Genomic DNA, 18,454 nt, shown 5'->3' with positions numbered 1-18,454 from the left:
CAGTCCAAAGTACTAAGAGCCCACATGTCCACAGGGCGCAGTCCAAGGCCCAACTTGTTTCCTGACAACATTCACACAGAACTCTGCAGAGGCATCATTTTGGAAGTGGACAGGCACGTCAGGTGGAAGGAGGTGGGGGGCACCTCAGCCGAAGTTAGGAACTTGTGCACTGGTTCTGGAGGGGGCTCCATGCCCATTATCTTTGCTGGGGAGTGCAAGCTCACAGTCTCTCAGGTGGGTGGCTTGCCCACTGGTTCTGGAGGGGGCTCCTTGCCCATTACCTTTGCAGGAGAGTGCAAGGTCACAGTCTCTCAGGTGGGTGACTTGCCCACTGGTTCTGGAGGGGGCTCCTTGTACAGCAGTCCCTGGAGGGTGGCCTACATGCCCTCTGCTGGAGGTGAGGGCTCCGTGACCACTGTTGGAGGTGGTGGTGTTGGTACCCTGCCAGCCTCTGCTGGAGGTGAGGGCTGCAGTGTCTCAGCAAGTGAAGGTGCCTCCTGTGCAGCCTCTGCAGGAGGTGGGGGCTGCTATATCCTAGCTGGGGAAGGTGCCTCCTGGGCGGCTTCTGCTGGAGGCGAGGGCTGCACTGTCTCAGCGGGAGGTGAGGGCTCCGTGACCACTGGTGATGGTGGCGGTGGTGTTGGTACCCTGCCAGCCTCTACAGGAGGTGAGGGCTGCTGTGTCTCAGCAGGGGAAGGGGCCTCCTGCGCATCCTCTGTTGGAGGTGAGGGCTGCTGTGTCTTAGTTGGACGTGAGGGCTTCTTCCCTTTCATGGCAGGAGGTGAGGGTGTATTCCCTTTCATTGCAGGAGGTGTTGGTTCCTTCCCCTTCCAGGCTGGTGGAGTGGGATCCTTTCCCTTCCTGGCTGGTGGAGTGTGATCCTCCCCCTTCCTCTCTGGTGGCATAGGATCTTTCCCCTTCCTGGCTGGTGGAGTGGGATCCTTCACTGTCTTGCCTCCACGGCTAGGAGGTGCCTCCACTGTCCCCATGGTCTGTTTGGCTGAGGTGGTGGGTTGGGTCATTGGGACCCTCTTCTTACGGGCAGGACGGGGTGAGGGAGGGGGAGGGAAGAGGTCAAGTTGGGCAAGGAAAAGCTTCTTAGGGACTGTGGGGTGGGATGAGGGAGGAGGGATGGGAGTGGAGGTTGAGGGAGTGGTTGGAGGAGTACATCTGCTGGATGGGTGCAGGTGCATGGGCAGATGTGAAGTGGATGGCTGTTGGGTGCCTGAGTGCTTGCATTTGTGTCCTTTGGGGGGGGACAGACAGGGTGGGAGTGGACACAGGGGACACGTGAATGGATGTTGTGGAGGTGTCTGCTAGTGAGGTGTGTGTGCTGCTAGGTGTGGTGATGCTGGTGGTGGCTGGTGAAGAAGTGCATGCAGGTGTGAGTGTGGACGTGACTGTGAGAAAGATGGAGGCAGTGGATGTGGTTGTGTGTGCAACTGTTTGGTGTTTGTGTGAGTGCTTGTGGGCTGAAGTGTGGTTCCTTTGACTGTGCCACTCTTGTGTGATGTCTTCTGTGCATACTCATCTGTATGTGTGCATGGGATGGGTTGGGGTTGAGGAGACTGGGTAGTGGTTGTTGGAGGGGGGACAGTAGGAACAGTGACAATGGCTGCCATCAGAGAGGAGGCCAGAGCCTGAATCAATCTCTGTTGGGCCGCCAGTCCACAGTGGATGCCCTCCAGGATTACATTGCATTGCTGCATCTGGGATGCCAGCCCGTGATGGCATTCACAATGGTTTACTCCGCTTCAGAGATGGATCTCAGGAGGTCAATAGCCTCCCTACTCAGGGCAGCCGGGCACACTGGGGCAGGACCTGAGGTGCATCGGGCGAAGGAGATGCCCACCCTCCTCGGTGAGCAGGCACGGGCAACTTGTTGAGAGGCTACTGGGGGGGTGGTGCTGGTACGGGGGTGGCGGCTGTACCTGCAGCTGGGGTGGTCACAGAGGTGTCTGCCACCACAAGGGAGCTTCCATGGGAGGAGGTATCTGAATCAGTGTTGTCACCTCCTGTCTCCGCCGTGGTGCTCCCCTCACCCTCCATCCCACTGGTTCCCTCAGTGTCGGTGGTCTCTGCCTCCTGGGTCCTGTGGGATGCAGCTCCCTCTGTCACCAGTGCCCCTGCTCCTCAGCCAGATGATGCTAATGCACACATGGACAGGATGACAGAAGAAAAAAGGGGGAGAGAGAGAAAGGGAGCACTGGGTCAATTACAGCACCAACACCACAGACGACATACAGAGTACTGTCACACACAGGGATCAGGATTGAGCACTATGCATTGCACTGGCATTCAATTGGCTAGATGTCACAGCAAGATGAGGGCCAACCACCGCCAACTGCACCCCTCCCAGGACGCACTAAGCCCTGTTTGACATAGAATTCAACCTAGCTAGGTTACCTGGATTTGCCTTTCAACTATTACCCTTGAGCTGGATCACGCTGCAATGTCTGGCCTGGCCTTAAAGGGCACCCACTAACTGACACCCACCACCCGGATCCCATGCCACCTACCAATTATTGTTGTAACGCCCACTGTACTCACCCACTTGTGGCTGCTGTGATGCCCTCAAGCGTCCATCCAGCTCTAGGTAGGCCACTGCCATTATGTGGGCCAACAGGGGGGTCAGGTTCCGACAGGCACCCCTAACTCCTTGGGAAGCCATCCCCAGCTGGGCCTCTGCAGTCTTCCATGCCCAGCCTCTCAGGTCCTCCCACCATTTCCGACAGTGGGTGCTCTGCCTGCTATAGACCCCAAGGTCTGCACGTCCTTCGTGTTGGCACGCCACAATCCCTTCTTTTGATGGGTGCTGACCCGCTGAGATGATACAGACGGGAGAACACAATTACACATACAATCAAGCCTGTCACACATATGGCCTACCAATCATGTTTCCATCACCATTTTCACACACATCGCCCAGCGCCTACCATGTACACTACCATAAGACATTGGCCACCCGATGACACGATGCTTGCACACACATCTCCATGCATCATTCCCACATGCATCATGCCTAAGGTATACTCACCTGTTGGACTGGAGGCCCATACAGCAGTCCATACTGGGGTAGGACCCTATCCACCAGTTGCTCCAACTCCTCTGAAGTGAAGGCAGGGGCCCTTTCCGTGGTCACACGGGCCATGGTAGGTTCCAGACACAGGCCACAGCAGCACACGCAGAGTAGGTGTTGTCCAGTGGAAAGTCAGGAAACAAGTGAGGATTTAGATAGAAAATAGCAGTCACGTCCGTGGCGGTGCACACCGTCACCGCCGGCTCAGATCCCCATTAGGCACTATACTCCATAGAGCCCCATATTAGCCAATGAGGAATTGCATGGCGATGCAAGACTCCCTTCCGCCATGACGCCCAACATTGGCGGAGTTATCTCACTTCTACCTGTCCCAAGATACAGAACAGGCGGCCGCCATTTCATGGTGGTGGACAACGATCAGATTAACCATAACTGCATCACTGCCTAGAATTGCACATATATTGCCATTCCCACTGTCCCATCACATTGATGCTCTATGTCCACTGAGGTGGTGGTTCCATTGTACAAATTGTGACAGCCTACTCACTCTTGTGTCCCCTAGATACCTACTGTTGCGGATGAATAGGAGGAGGAGACAACTCCCCGTGTACAGACCCCTTGTGGACTTGGCTACACTGGAGGACAGGCACATTATACTCACCTATAAACGGGACAGGGCCACAATCACAGAGCTGTGTGCCCAATTGGAGCCTGACCTGATATCAGCTATCCGTCATCCCACTGGGATCTCCCCTCTTGTGCAAGTGCAATCAGTGCTCCATTTCCTGGCAACTGCTTCTTTCCAAGTGACAGTGGGCTTGGCAGCAGGAATGTCACAGCCAATGTTCTCAGTCGTGCTGGCAAGGGTTTTGTCTGCCTTGCTGAAACACACGTGCAGCTAGTGTTTTCCGCCAGGTGGAAGATTTGGCCACTGTGAAGGCAGGATTCTATGCAATGGGGCATATCCCCAATATAATTGGGGCAATTGACTGTACACATATTGCGTTTGTCTCGCCACCAGAATTAACAGGTGTTCAGGAATCAGAAGAGTTTCCACTCACTGAATGTGCAAATGGTGTGCCTGGCGGACAGTACATCTCCCACGTCACTGCCAAGTATCCTTATGTCGGTGCATGACGCCTTTCCTGAGGAATAGCAGCATCCCAAATGTGATGGCCCAAATACAGAGGCACAGAGTGTGACTAATAGGTGAGCCAGAGTCCCCACCCATTGTATGTCAGTGTATGCCTTCGGGTGTTATCCCCATAGCATCGTGTTAGGCTAATGTTTATCCCTCAATACTTGCAGGTGACTCTGGCTACCCTAACCTATCGTGGCTGCTGACTCCTGTGAGGAATGCCAGGACGGAGGCTGAGAACCGTTATAATGAGGCACATGGGCAAACCAGAAGAATAATCAAAAGGACCTTCGTTTTCCTGAAGGCCAGGTTCAGGTGCCGCCCTCTGACAGGTGGATTATCTTGCTACTCGCCCGGGAAGGTCTGCCAGATAGTAGTGGCATGCTGCATGTTGCACAGCCTGGCCCTCAGACGACATGTGCCTTTTCTGCAGGAGTAGGAGACTTGAGATGCCCCTGTGGCAGCAACGGACCCTGAGGACAGTGAGGATATGGAGGTAGAGGATGAGGACGTGGACAACAATATACGTCAATACTTCCAATGACACACAGGCGAGACAGTGGAACTGATCATTGCTGTGACCTTTGATTTCATCTGTGTGACTGTAGCTTGATGGCATTCACTTCCTTTGCATCTCAACTTACTGTCACTTATAGCTTGTTATTTTACAGATGTTGGTGATATGACAACAGTGTCCTGATGTGATTACTACAGACAGTTACAGTTCATTAATTGTATGCTATCACAGTGTTCAGATCATTTGCACCAGATGTGACTGTTCCCCTAAATGGACATTCTCCACACATAAAATACTATCAGTCAAGGGTGTTTATTGTAGTGCTATAAAATTGAGGGGAAAGTGCAATGGAATGGGGTAATGGTAGAGGAAAATTCAGGGTATTGTTCCAGTCTGTTTGTAGCACATGTCCAGTGTCCAAGGGGCAATAGGAAGGGGAGCAAAGGCAGTTCAAAGTGGACAAGGTGACAGGGTGGTACACAAGGGGGACAATCAGGAGAGTCTCATTTACTGGTGGTGGTCTTGGCAGGTGTCTCTGGGTTGTGTTTGGGTCCCATTAAACTTTTACGGGGTGGCTCACTTTCTGGAGGGGGAAGGGCAGGGGTGCAAGTGGCCTGTGGCCTCCTGCCCACTAGCTGCAGCGGAACTGGTGGGTTGGTCAGTAGGTTGGCTAGTGGTAGGGGCCCGCTGGTGTGCTGTCAAATCCCTCATTATGTTAGCCATGTCTGCCAGCACCCCTGCTATGGAGAATATGGTGGTGTTGAGGGCCTGCAAGTCCTCCCTGATCTCCTGATGGTGTTACTCCTGCAGCTGCTTGTTCTCCTGCATGTTGTCAAGGATCTGGCCCATCGTGTCCTGGGATTGTTGGTAGGTACCCAGGATCTTGGTGAGTGCCTCATGGAGAGTCGGTTCTCTGGGCCTGTCCTCCCCCGGGTGCACAGCGGTCCTCCCAGTGTCCCTGTTGCCCTGTGCCTGTGTCCCCTGAATGGTGTGCCCACTGACTCCAGGTCCCTGATTGTGTTGGGTGTGAGGTGTGGACTGGGGTCCCTGTACAGGTGGGCACACTGCTGATAGACTTGTCCTGGGGACAGAGGTGTGGGGACGCTGGGTGTGTGCTGTGGTGTTGGATACTGATGGGGGAGGCTGTGTGGTGGACTGTGAGTGGGCAGGGTTGACCGACTGTCTAGTGGTCCCTAATGGGCCAGGTTCTTGATCCAGATCCTGAAGTCCAGAGTCACTGTCATCACTGGGGGAATCTTTTGTTGGGGTATTGGTTTGTCGTGGCACCTCCTCTCCGCTGAAATTGGCTGGGTCACTTGGGGTGATGTAAGTGATGTATTATGCTTCATGCCAGTGACATATTGTACATCCCTAGCTTCCCCTCTATCGTTGCTGTTGCCCTGCCACCTTGGTATGTGTATGGTGATGTACTGTGGGATTGTTAGTTCCCCTATGCTGTGCATGCTTTAGTGATGGTTGTCCATACAGGACTAGGAGGGCTGTCCATGTTTCGATATTGCACGCAGAGCTTGGCATTGGGGTTGGTCATATGTGTAGGTGCATTGTGTGGGATGGAGTGGAATGATGGGAGTGAGGGTGAGGGTGTGAGATGGCATGCAGGTATGGGGGTTAAGTAATAAATGTTGACTCACCAGTGTCCAGTCCTCCGGCAACTCCTGTGAGTCCCTCAGGATGCAGTAATGGCAAGGCTTGTTCCTCCCATGCTGTGAGCTGTGGGGGAGGAGGTGGGGGTCCACCGCCAGACCACTGTATGGCGAGCTGGTGCCTTGCTGCTATGGAACGTTCCTTCCCCTGTAGGTCGTTCCACCTCTTCCTGATGTCGTCCATTGTTCTTTGATTCTGTCCCACGGCGTTCACCCTGTCCACGATTCTCCGCCAAAGCTCCATCTTCCTGGCAATGGATATTTGCTATACCTGTGCTCCAAACAGCTGTGGCTCTACCCTGACTATTTCCTCCACCATGACCCGCAACTCCTCATCTGTGATACGGGGATGCCTTTGTGGAGACATGGGTGTTGTGTGGTGTGTGGGTGTTGGGTACTGTGGTGGGGTGTGTGAGGGATGTATGGGTATATGTGTTGTGTGTGTTTAGTAGTTGTTGCAGTGGTCTTGGTATCAGTCTGCTGGCAATAATTTGTATTCGTAAAGGTTTGTGGGTGATGTGGGTGTATGTTTTATAGTCCTGTGGGTGTGGTGTGTATATGGGTATCAGGTGTGTGTTTTTGGTATGGGCCAATGTAGTGTTGTTCTGTATTTAGGTGTCAATTCTGAGCGCGCCAGTGTGTAACGCCAATGGTTTACTGACATTGAATGTCTGCCGGGGTGATTCGTGGGTCATAATGTGGTGGGCGTTGTTTTGTTTGGGGTAACGGTATAGGTGTTCGTACCAACTCTTTAACACTGAGCTTTGGGCTGGCGGATTTTTTTTTATAGCAGTATTCTGTTGGTTTGGTGTGTGTGTCTCATAATATGGTGAACGGATGTTCACCACTGCGACGGTATGTTGTGCGGCCGTCACCGCGGCGGTAAGTGGCATTTACCGCCAATGTCATAATGAGGGGCTTAGTCTATTAAACAGGAGTTTTTTGTATAGCGGACATGCTACACTAATATATTTAAAAGTGCTGTCCTATAGGATAATGAAGACAGCTCTGTGAATTAAAACATTTGCCCAGATTACATAATTTGGAACCAATTTATGGGTCAAGAGCATCACAGTTAGGTCAAGTAGATTATTCAAGTCACTAGACCTGCAGTTCTAGTAGCATTTTTTATGATTTTTTGAGGCCTGTGTTCTAAATAAAGGAGCAGTCAGCCACAGGAGGTTTTTCAGCAGTAGTTTATTTGTTCACTGTAATATGGTCTCTGTGTCGAGCGAACAGAGAGTATAAACAGCACACAAAGCAACAAGTATATACATACTTTACATTCACATAGAATACAATGAATAACAATGATCTCATCATGGAAGCACTAAAGGTCCAGGAGGGTCATTGAGATTGTGCAGCTGCACCGAGAAGGTTCCCAGACAAGTTTCCTGCTTATGGCTGACAAAAACAGATACATTTCCCTTAGTGACATTTCAAAACATACATCCTGCTGTATCTCACCGTCAACCTTGAGGACGGAACATTAAACTGAACCTGAAGTCTTTAATCATGGGTGCACAGTTGTAAAACTTTAGCCGTTTACATGCTCCCTTTAGAGCTTGATAACAATGTACCAAAATATGCAACATGTAAGCACTTCCCTAGTAATTTCTGACCTTTGAGTATAACATTCTTTGGTTAAAGCATTCCTTAATGTACACAATCTGAATGACTAAGATAGTCTAAATACAAAGATGGCTTCTATATAATATAACATGTCTTCCTCAGTCTCCCCTTTGAATGCCCTTTTACCCGGGCATTCACACTATTTTTATTATCATCATTTGAATCACTTCACATGGACCTGTTTGCATATTTGTCACCATCAGCTTACTAACACTCACTTGGGCCTTTGAGATGCAGGACGAAATGCAGGATGGGAGAGCTTGGATCAGTATGCTTCAGACAACTAAAACCACCACTATCATTATTAGGTCCTTTATTAACCAGCCCGAACTACCGAAAGAAAGACTCCAATCCCAACTACCACTCACCATGCCCTTTAGATTATTTTCTATATCTTCTACGTGGGTAGAGATATTTTGCCCCTGTAATTTAGCGAATCATACCTTCTGTTTAAGGTCATGTTTGCCTTGGTCTTAGATTTGACCATAAAGTTAGGTATTCTTTGTACTATCCCTGAACAATTTATTATCAGGATGGTAGCATTCATAACTAATAAACACAGCATGTCACATAACTCCCTGCTTCCTTTGTCACTCATATCTGGTTTTGGTGGAGCCCTGTCAACATCACATTCTCCTGATAAAAATCTATAGAGTTACAATATGAGTTGTTATTGCAAGCAGGATACCCTACCCCTTTATGGATCTCATTATAAAGGCAAGGGCCTGAATAGGCAAACCCAAAATGGCCTATATTTCTCCAAAGTCCTGTGACTTCTCCAAGGTATAGTTCTGTATAGACATGGGGTAAGCAGTCCACAATGCAGTCATTCATTGTATAGGGTAGCAATCCCATCCTGAAAGAATGTTTTGTGTCCTATAGCAAAAATATTACTTTGAACACATTTTACACAAGTAAACAGTACATATAGTGTAATAATCATTTCACCCCTCATTTTCTCCCGGTGATTAGTCTTCATCCTGGAATCATTTATTCTTATGCAGATGCGCGAAATCTTTACCTGTAATTCTTCACCACCACAAGGCTAAGAGAGGTTCAGGCACATTAAAGCTCTGAGCTCGATAGACAATCTGTCTTTGGTTGGACCCAGAAGGTGGTCTTGGTCTCAAATTATATCACATTTTATCTGTATGTAGTGGTTGTGGGATGTCTTCAGTTGGTAAAGGCTGGGATTCTTCTGTGCACCCAGGTGGAGGTGCTCTTTTTTAAGTGGATGGCATGAATCTAGATTTATACCTCTGGCATTTCACGGCTGTGTTTGTTGTTAACAGTACCTGGGTCGGGCCCTTCTATCTTTGTTGCAGCCAGTTATTGCTTTGCAAGTTCTGGATGAAGACCCAGTCTCCCGGCTGTGAGCTGTGACCTTAAGTTGCAGAGGATACAGGTAAGGCGTCCTTCACCTGGTTGTGCGGAAGATTTAGGGCCTGATTTAGAGTTTGCGGAGGAGGTTACACCGTCACAAATGTGACAAATATCCCTTCCCTGTATTACTATCCCATTATAGCCTATGGAGATTGTAAATGATGGACAGGATAGCCTTCATGTTTGTGATGGAGTAACCTGTTCGCCAAACTCTAAATCAGGCCCTTAGACTTTTAAACAGTGCAATCTCTCTGCATTGCCAGTATGCATGGTGGCAAATCCTTGTAGAGCCCCCCAAACTGCAATCAGTCTGCCAGTCGCAATCTCTGGGGGGCTTAATTTGGTGTTGGCATTTGGTGTGCTGCACATGCTGATAAAAGTTTTTGGCAGAGCATCTACCCACGTCAACTCAGTTTCATTGCATATTTTAGCTATTTTTGCATTCAAAATGCTATTTGTCTTTTCAACCACACATTTGCGCTTGAGAGTGGCACACACAGTGAAACCTTTGCTTAATTGCCAGGGCCTTGCATATCCATCCCAGTACTTTATTAGAGAAGTGGGACCCGTTATCATAAGAAGGTCCACGGGGAACCCCACATTTTGGGATCAGTTGTTTCAACAAGCATTAACCCACTGTCTGTGCATCATTCTTTTTGATAGCATAGGCCTCCACCCAACTGTTGAACATGCAGGCTACCACTAGCGTATACTGAAATGTGTGTGCAGGAGGAAAATTTACAAAGTCAATCTGTAAATGTTCAAATGGCACTTCAGGGGTTGGGAAGTGCCCTGGTGCAGTACGTGTCCCCTTACCACTGTTAAACAGTCCACATGTAGCACAGTTCCTACATATTGGCCCTGATTCCAACCCTGGCGGTCATGGACCGCCAGGGCCGGGGTTGGAGGATGCACTGCCAACAGGCTGGCGGTGCATCAAGGGCGATTCTGACCGCAGCAGTAAAGCCGCGGTCAGAAAAGGGAAACCGGCGGTTTCCCGCCGGTTTTCCCCTGCCCCTGTGAATCCTCCACAGAGGCGCTGCAAGCAGCGCCGCCATGGGGATTCCGACCCCCTTCCCGCCAACCTGGTTCTGGCGGTTTGCACCGCCAGAACCAGGCTGGCGGGAACGGGTGTTGTGGGACCCCTGGGGGCCCCTGCAGTGCCCATGCCAATGGCATGGGCACTGCAGGGGCCCCCTAACAGGGCCCCACATTGATTTTCAGTGTCTGCCTAGCAGACACTGAAAATCGCGACAGGTGCAACTGCACCCGTCGCACACCAGCAACTCCGCCGGCTCCATTCGGAGCCGGCTTCCTCATTGCTGGTGCTTTCCCGCTGGGCGGGCGGGCGGCCTTTTGGTGGTCGCCCGCCCGCCCAGCGGGAAAGTCAGAATTACCGCGGCAGTCATTTGACCGCGCTGCGGTATTCTGGCGGGGGAACTTTGGCGGGCGGCCTCCGCCGCCCGCCGAAGTTAGAATGACCCCCATTGTCTCTGCATTCTTGCAACAGTTCTTATCATACCAGAATTGTGAAAAATACCTGCACATTGTGTCCTGCCCCAAATGAGCGTGATCATGGATAATGAGGCAAATTATAAACCATTGCATCAGGTAACCTGAACATTCCATTTGGTCCTATCCGAATGCTATTCTCCTCAGTACCCTCTCTTTGCCATTTAGCTCATTCTTTTTCTGTTGTGCTTTGTTGCACTAAGCGGGGTTCCATATTTACATTCCATTCCATCTGCAATTGTTGCTCAGAATTAGCCACATACATAGTACTTGTTTCAGTTAAGGCAGCAGATTTTACAGTCAGATCAATGAAATTATTATCCCTGCTCACATCATCAGGGGCAGTGCACTTTATTATAGCAAGGGCTCTGGGCATAGCTAATGCCTTTAAGAGATGCACAGTCAAGGCACCATGTTTTATCTTTGCACCAATAGAGATCAAAAATCCCCTTTCCTACCATAGTCTGTCAATGTTGTGCACATCATCATTGTAGATGTTTATTGTCAAGCCTGCACTCAACTCACATGCGTGAGTAAAGGCTATCACTTCTGCCACCTGGGCTGGAAAATGCGATATTCGCCTGTCTCTACTATTATTTGCAGGGTAGTAATGGGGTAAGCTGCTCTGGTTTCTCCAGCGGGTCATTTAAAACTTGATCCATCAAACCATGAGTCTGCATCCCTTTCACTAAAGGCTTTATCAGACATATCAATCCTGCCTATGGTTTGCTGTTCTGTCACTAGGATGCAATCATGTAATTCTGACATTTGATCTTTTCCTGGCAGAGGCATGAGTGTGGCTGGGTTTAAGGAGGTACAGTGATGCAAAGTGATATTTTCAGCGGACAGCAAGATCAGCTCACACCTCATCAGTCTAGCAATAGTTAGATATTGGGTGTGTGTTTTGGTCAATAACATGTCAACAGAGTTGGGCACATACACAATTAATATATTTCCTAAAACTAAGCTCTCACTTTGTTCCACTGATACCCCCGCTGCAACTGCCCCCCTCAGACACTTTGGAAATGCCCTGGCTATGGGGGTCTAATGTTGCAGATAGATCTAGAACCCCTGTGTTCCTGTGTGAGGACAGCAAGGGCACATCCTTCCCATTCATGTGTGAAAAGGTGGAACTCCTTGGTGTAATCAGGGATCCCAATGCTGGAGACCCACAAAGGGCCTTTTTAATAGTTTTATAACTCTCCTTGTGTACCTGCCTCAAGGGGATAGGGTCAGTAACATCCTTGCGAGTTAAATGTTGTAATGATTTGGAAATAAGGGAAACATTTGGGTTTAATTTCCTACAATATCCCACAATGTCTAAAAATGAACGCACTTCAGGTTGTGTTGTAGGGACAGCATGATAAATTATTGTGCAAATACGTTCCAGTGATATTCTCCTCTCTCCTTTAGAAATTGAGTGGCCTAGATAGTACACCTGTTTTCTACAAACTGTAATGTCTTTGAAGATGCCTAATGATCATGAAAGGCTAAAAATTAAAGCAAATGTATAGTGGCCCACATTACTCTTCTTATGTATTTTCTGCTATGAGGAGATCATCCACATATTGTATTAATGCCACCCCAGGTTCTAAGACTTGTTGATCAAGATCTGCTTGTAGTATTTTTTAATACATTGAGGGTGACTGTGTAAACCCCTGTAGGAGCCTTGTCCAACAGAAACAGTGTTACGAATGAGAACAAATATTGACTATCAGGGTGCAAGGGAATGAAGAACAATGCATTAGTCAAATCTTTGACAGAAAGGTATGTGGCTGAGGGAGGTATGGTAGTGAGGATGGTAGTGGGGTTTGGCACAACAGGAAATCTGGACTGTACCACTTTGTTAATCTGGTGCAGGTCTTGAACCAGGCGCCATTCATCAGGTTTTGAGGGGTCCTTGTTTTGTTCGCATATAGGAAGAATAGGGGAATTACACTCACTCTCCTTTGTCTCTACTAGTATCCCTGCCTTAATGAATGCTGATATTATCACCTGCTGACCCAACTCTTCTTGTAATCTGTGGAACTCAGGGCAATACAGCATTTTCCTTCAAAACAACACAAAAAGGTTCAACATTCAACCCTTACCACATCAGATTTATTCAAAGCCCTAACATCAGTTGTCACGTTGCATCACACTATATCTGGTAAACAATCAAAAATATTGCATTCAACATCAGTATGCTGGTCACACATTTGCGATACAAATGGGTAATCATCACTGCATTCAAATAAAACACCATTCCAGTGAACATTTTATGACTGCATGTATCCTTTTTAGCAAATCAAGACCCAACAAACTGAAAACATTTTTATCAGAGACCACAAAGGGATGCTTATCTGTTAAATGACCAAAGGTGTATTTACCAGGTTTACTGATAGGGCTAGTGATGGGTTCATTTGTAATCCCCACACAGCTGTTTGTCTTTCCTGAGGACATCACCAGCTGCACCAGTATCTACAAGAAATTTAACCTCATGACCATCAACTTCTGCCTGAACATATGGACCTCGGTGGTCTACTGGTAACATAGGTGCCATCACTCCCCGTTCCCCTCTAGGGCACTCCAAGCTTCAAGAGAGTTATTGGGACTAACGCATGCCCCACACGGGAAGCAGGGACAGAGTGTTTCTGCTGTGGCATAGGGGTGTTTGCTGGACCTTGGGAATTAGCAGCATTATTAGTATTACTGAGGCATTCATTCTTCCAGTGATTTGTAGTGCCACAAATGTAACATTCTTCATGTGATTGGGGTGGTGGTCCTTCTCCTCCTCGTCCCTTAAAGTCTCTACCCCTCTGTGTTTGGATGTTGCCACAAAATCTCCTTCCCCCAGTAGAAGGATTAAACTATTGTAGTTTGTGAACCATGAGCTTTGCCTTGGTGTCTTTCCTCTGTTTTTCCTGTTGGTTCCGCTGTTGCTGTTGATACTAAAAACAGTATTGGGGGTTAGCCAATATCTTGTCAAGTGGTTCTACTGACCAGCAAGGGATGGCTGTTTGTAAGTGTTTCTTAACAGTAGGCAGTAATCTACACACAAGTGCATTCACCAAAGCTGAAGTAGAACCAGGATCACCCATATCCATCCCACTTGGAACCCTAAAGGCCTGCCTTATCCTGTCATAATAACAGTGGACTGACTTGTCTTTCTTCTGGGTTATCTGGCATATTGTATTCCAATCTATGCACTTCTGTGATATCAATCCATTAAGACAACCTAAAACCCTTTTTGGCAGGGCCAAAGTAGCTTCAGGGAGAGAGCCATTATCATTGTGATCAGGTTCCTCCTCTGGCCAGTCAACTTATTTATCCTTTTTGACTTTAGCCCACAATTCAGAAGGTACAGTTATAGAAAACATGGGATCCAAATCCTTCCAAGTCAGCTCACCTAGCTTTAACACTTGTTCTACTCTTGAATACAGTATCAGGCTTTTCTCGCAAGTTGGGCAAATCTTTAGTAAAAGTGCATAAATCCATTTTAGTCTCTAAGGGGTATAAACATATTAAAAATCTTTAGCGGTTGTACCTGGTACTTCCCTCATGGGGTAACATTTAGAAGGGGCTGTGGTTCTAAAAAATTCTGGACCCATGTAATCTGCTTTGCCACAGCAGTACGATTTTAGTATCAAAAGACCGATAATGGCTAGTACACTAAGCATGAGCATTTTCGCTCAATTCCAGCAGCGTTTTCACCTCGAAATCGCCATTTTTGTCCTGCACTCGTGGCTCCCATTTTATACACGACAGCCATTTTAAAAGTTGCCCTCACATAGGCTTATAATACAGTCAGATTTGATTCCAAGGACACGTACACCTTGATTGACTTTTCTCTGACCTGGGCAAGCTGGAACCGTTGCCTCAGGCCAAACCTGTTTGGTCAGTCCCTCTCCCAGTGGCCGAATCAGATAGCATCAAGGCACACCAGGCCATAAAACCCTTATTATCGCTCACACACCCTGCCTAACTTGCTCACACCTGCACCTGCTCTTTTCTTCTTCTTACTTTACGAGGGGGAGGTGCCCGTTTTTATTGGGGGTCCACACTTATCTGATGTGAAATTCTAGGCCTTGCCGGGTAATTTATTATGGGTTGGATGACATGAAATATGAGGTTTCATCATGACACTGTTTTTTCCTTTGTAGTGAAAACATGTGAATGACCAACCAAAATGTCAAGAATGTTTGCCTGAAGCTTAAAAAACTGTATATAAGGAAACCTGATTTTGCATTGACACACAGTCTCCTGAGAACATACAAGTCGTGCTGTTGTACTTCTAGGACGCCTGTCAATTGGTTGCAGCCAATAAATTCGATCTTTGACTTCACCTAGAAGACTCTGAGTTTCTGTAGTCTGAATCAGGAAAGTACCCGAGGTCTTTGGGTGTACCCTGGCACCGCTGGGTTACCGGATCAGTACCGGTTCGAAAAAACCCAGTACCTCAGTTGGCGCCCAACGTGGGGCGATACCGGCGGTACCGGTCCAAGCCTGAGGTTCGTGAGAAGCTTCGTGTGAAAATTCTGGAGGAAGGCCGCCACTTCATCGACCCCTGCATGTCGACGTGGTCCGAAAGTCTTTGCTGCGAGGTTCCCCGCTTCCAGACGGCTACAAAGGACTGCTGCCCTGGCTATCGCCCTGATTTGGACCCTTGATTTTTGGTAGAGCGAAACGATAAGACGAGTCTTCTGGTGACGTCATTGATATTTTCAGTTAAGTATAAGTGGAGCGTCTCCCAGTCCTTAGTTGGACACTTGGTTTGGTCCTTAGTTGGACACTTGGTTTGGTCCTTAGTTGGACACTTGGTTTGGTCCTTAAGTTGGACATTTGGTTTGGTATCCCTTCGGGATCACTTTGATTTGGAACTTGCAAGTACCAAAGCCGAAGGACTCGTGTATTCACGAGACTATCGTAAACGATAATCCTTTGAAGTTTGAAGCTAGACTAGTGAGCGAAGATGCCTGGTCTTAGCAGACTTGGAAATTTGTTTTGTCTTGGTTGTAAAAGGGACTCCCGGTTGGAGGACTCATGTCCGGTTCCTCCGATTGGAACTCCAACTTATGAACTATATGTGAAGCACGGAGTAGGCCCCATCACATATAATGAAGTATGGATCCGTTACACCAGAAAAGATGGTGTTTTAAAATGGCCCCAAAATGGTAGCTTTGACACAGAAATCTTAGATAACCTCGAAGTTAGACTTTTTAAGAAGAAAGCCCGCCCGGCAATGTTTGATTCTTTCTGCTTATGGCGTAAAGAAGCCAAGCAAAAGGAAATTAAATTAGCTAAGAAAAATAAGAGAGAAAAAGGTATTTCGATTATGCAAGCTGCAATACAGTTTAAAGATAACGAAGCAGAACAGTTGAATGAGCAGTTGCATAGGCGACATAAAATGACAGTAGATAAATGCTATCCAGTTTTGTCGCCTCTTCAGCAAGATGCAGCAAAAGACTCTGAAAAAGATCCCCTAATGTCGCATTTGCTAAGTTCGCCACCACCCTATGCGCAGAATGCAACGGCACCTCCGCAACCTCTAGTTGCACAACCAGTGGTTGCATTGCCTCCTGCTCCTCCCCAGCACCCACCAGCTATTCTTCAGTTGGTTCCTATTCCTCCGGTGCAGCCTTCTCAAGGGCCACCGGCTTTGACATCTGCTCTGCCTTTACTTCCTACAACTTTGACTACTATAGCGACTACCACTCCTGGTATTGTTTCTGATACTGCTTCTGTCTCTGCCTTGTCTCATTCTGTTTTTCCTCCTGTTCATTTGTCAACCTCTCCCTCTATCCGTCAGAGAATGACAAACACTGTGACTAGTCTTTTATCCCCTCTCTTTGGGTCATTAGCTACGACCCCAGTTACAGAGCGTAAGCAATTGCGTAGCCAATTGCCTGATGGTATGGAGAAAGAGACACTGAATTATTTGGCGCATAAATGGGTTACTGAACCAGCGAGATATGAACTAGAGTCTGTTATGGATGTCTTCCATCAGTGGGAAGAACCGAAACAGAGATACGTTTTTGAGAAAATGTGTACTTTTCTTTCTGAGGATTTAGAGGAAAATGGTTTGGAGCCCAATCCGCCTAAGTTGTGTCGTGTACGGTTTGATTTTTCGACAGGTTTGATTGTGGGTTCAGATGTCGAGAAAGCAGTTGCGACGTTATTGTCGTTTAGGACTGAAGGTGTTTCCAGGTTATTGTTTAAATATGATTCTTCTGCTAAAAAGAAAGGGAAACAGTACCCCATGAGAGAAGTTCCCCCACAGTGGAGGGAAGGGGACCCAAATGCTAATCCACCTGTCCTGCCTCACTTCCAGCGTGTATGGGTACACGTTCCATGGAAGCGAGCTGAAGTTTTAGCCCTTAAGCAGACATTGCCTGATCCCCGTAAGAACCCTACAGGGTATTACAAGGAATTGTCACAGACTGCGGGGTCTTGCATTATGAATTTAGCGGACATAGACATGTTGTTTGGGAATGTTGTTCCACAGCCTTTATGGGGAAAGATTCGCCATGCAGACCATGCTCAAGAATTAGGTGACACATGGGCTAATATTGCTGCTGCAGATGCCCGACAAATTGGTGGTGCTAAACCTGAGCCTTTAGTGACAGAACTTCCTGGTAGAATTATTGATTACATGAAAACCATAATGCCTGCGATGCGTGTAAACTGGGATAAATTGTCTGCATGTAAGCAAAAGAAAGAAGAAACGGTATCAGATTTCTTCACCAGGTTTGAAGAAATGTTTGTGGACCACAGTGGTCAAGATATGAGCACGGAAGGTGGTCAACGTTTGTTCGTCGATAAATTTGTGCATAATCTGCTTCCTGAGTTGTGTAAAAAGTTAAAAGATTCAGAAAGTTCTTGGGCAGTTTCCTCTTCAGCGCAGATATTGGCTACTGCACAGTACTACGAAAATAGAGATAAAGATGAGAGAGATAGAATAGAGAAGAAAACAAAAGATTTGAAAACGAAGGTTCTGTTACAACAAGCGTACCCGCCACATGGTGGTCAGAATAGTGGTGTACAGAACAACTATCAGAATAACTATCAGCCCCAACCGTTTCAGAGAAACTCGCAAAGAGCCGAGTATGCTCAACCACGTATCCCAGTAGGTCCCAATCAGTGTTCATATTGCAAGGAAGAGGGTCATTTCAAGTATAGTTGCCCTGCTTTGCTGCAGTGCGCAAATGGTACTTCCGGTTTAAGAGGTCGAGGTGTTCCACAAGCACCTAGAGGAAGAGGACGTGGATATGTTCCCCAGAATGCGCGCCCATTCCTCCCTCAAAACTCAATGAACAGATTTGATCAACAGGTTAATGCATCCGGTAGGACGGCTCAGTACTATACTGATGATTACTATACAGAGGGTGAGCATTTGGACAGTAATGATTGCTAGGACAGCCATAGACAAAGAGAGGGAGTTGTTTCAGTTCCAGTAGATCAGAGTGGGCCTTATGTTGAGGTGATTGCATCAGGTGTGTCAGAACCTTTTCTGTTGGATACTGGTGCTACCAAGAGTTCTATTATGCACTCAAAACTCCCTGGCGCACCTTTGTCTGGCGAAACAAATG

Source organism: Pleurodeles waltl, chromosome 12 (assembly GCF_031143425.1).
Source record: "Pleurodeles waltl isolate 20211129_DDA chromosome 12, aPleWal1.hap1.20221129, whole genome shotgun sequence".
Taxonomy (NCBI): Eukaryota; Metazoa; Chordata; class Amphibia; order Caudata; family Salamandridae; genus Pleurodeles; species Pleurodeles waltl.
This window is presented reverse-complemented; position numbering follows the sequence as displayed.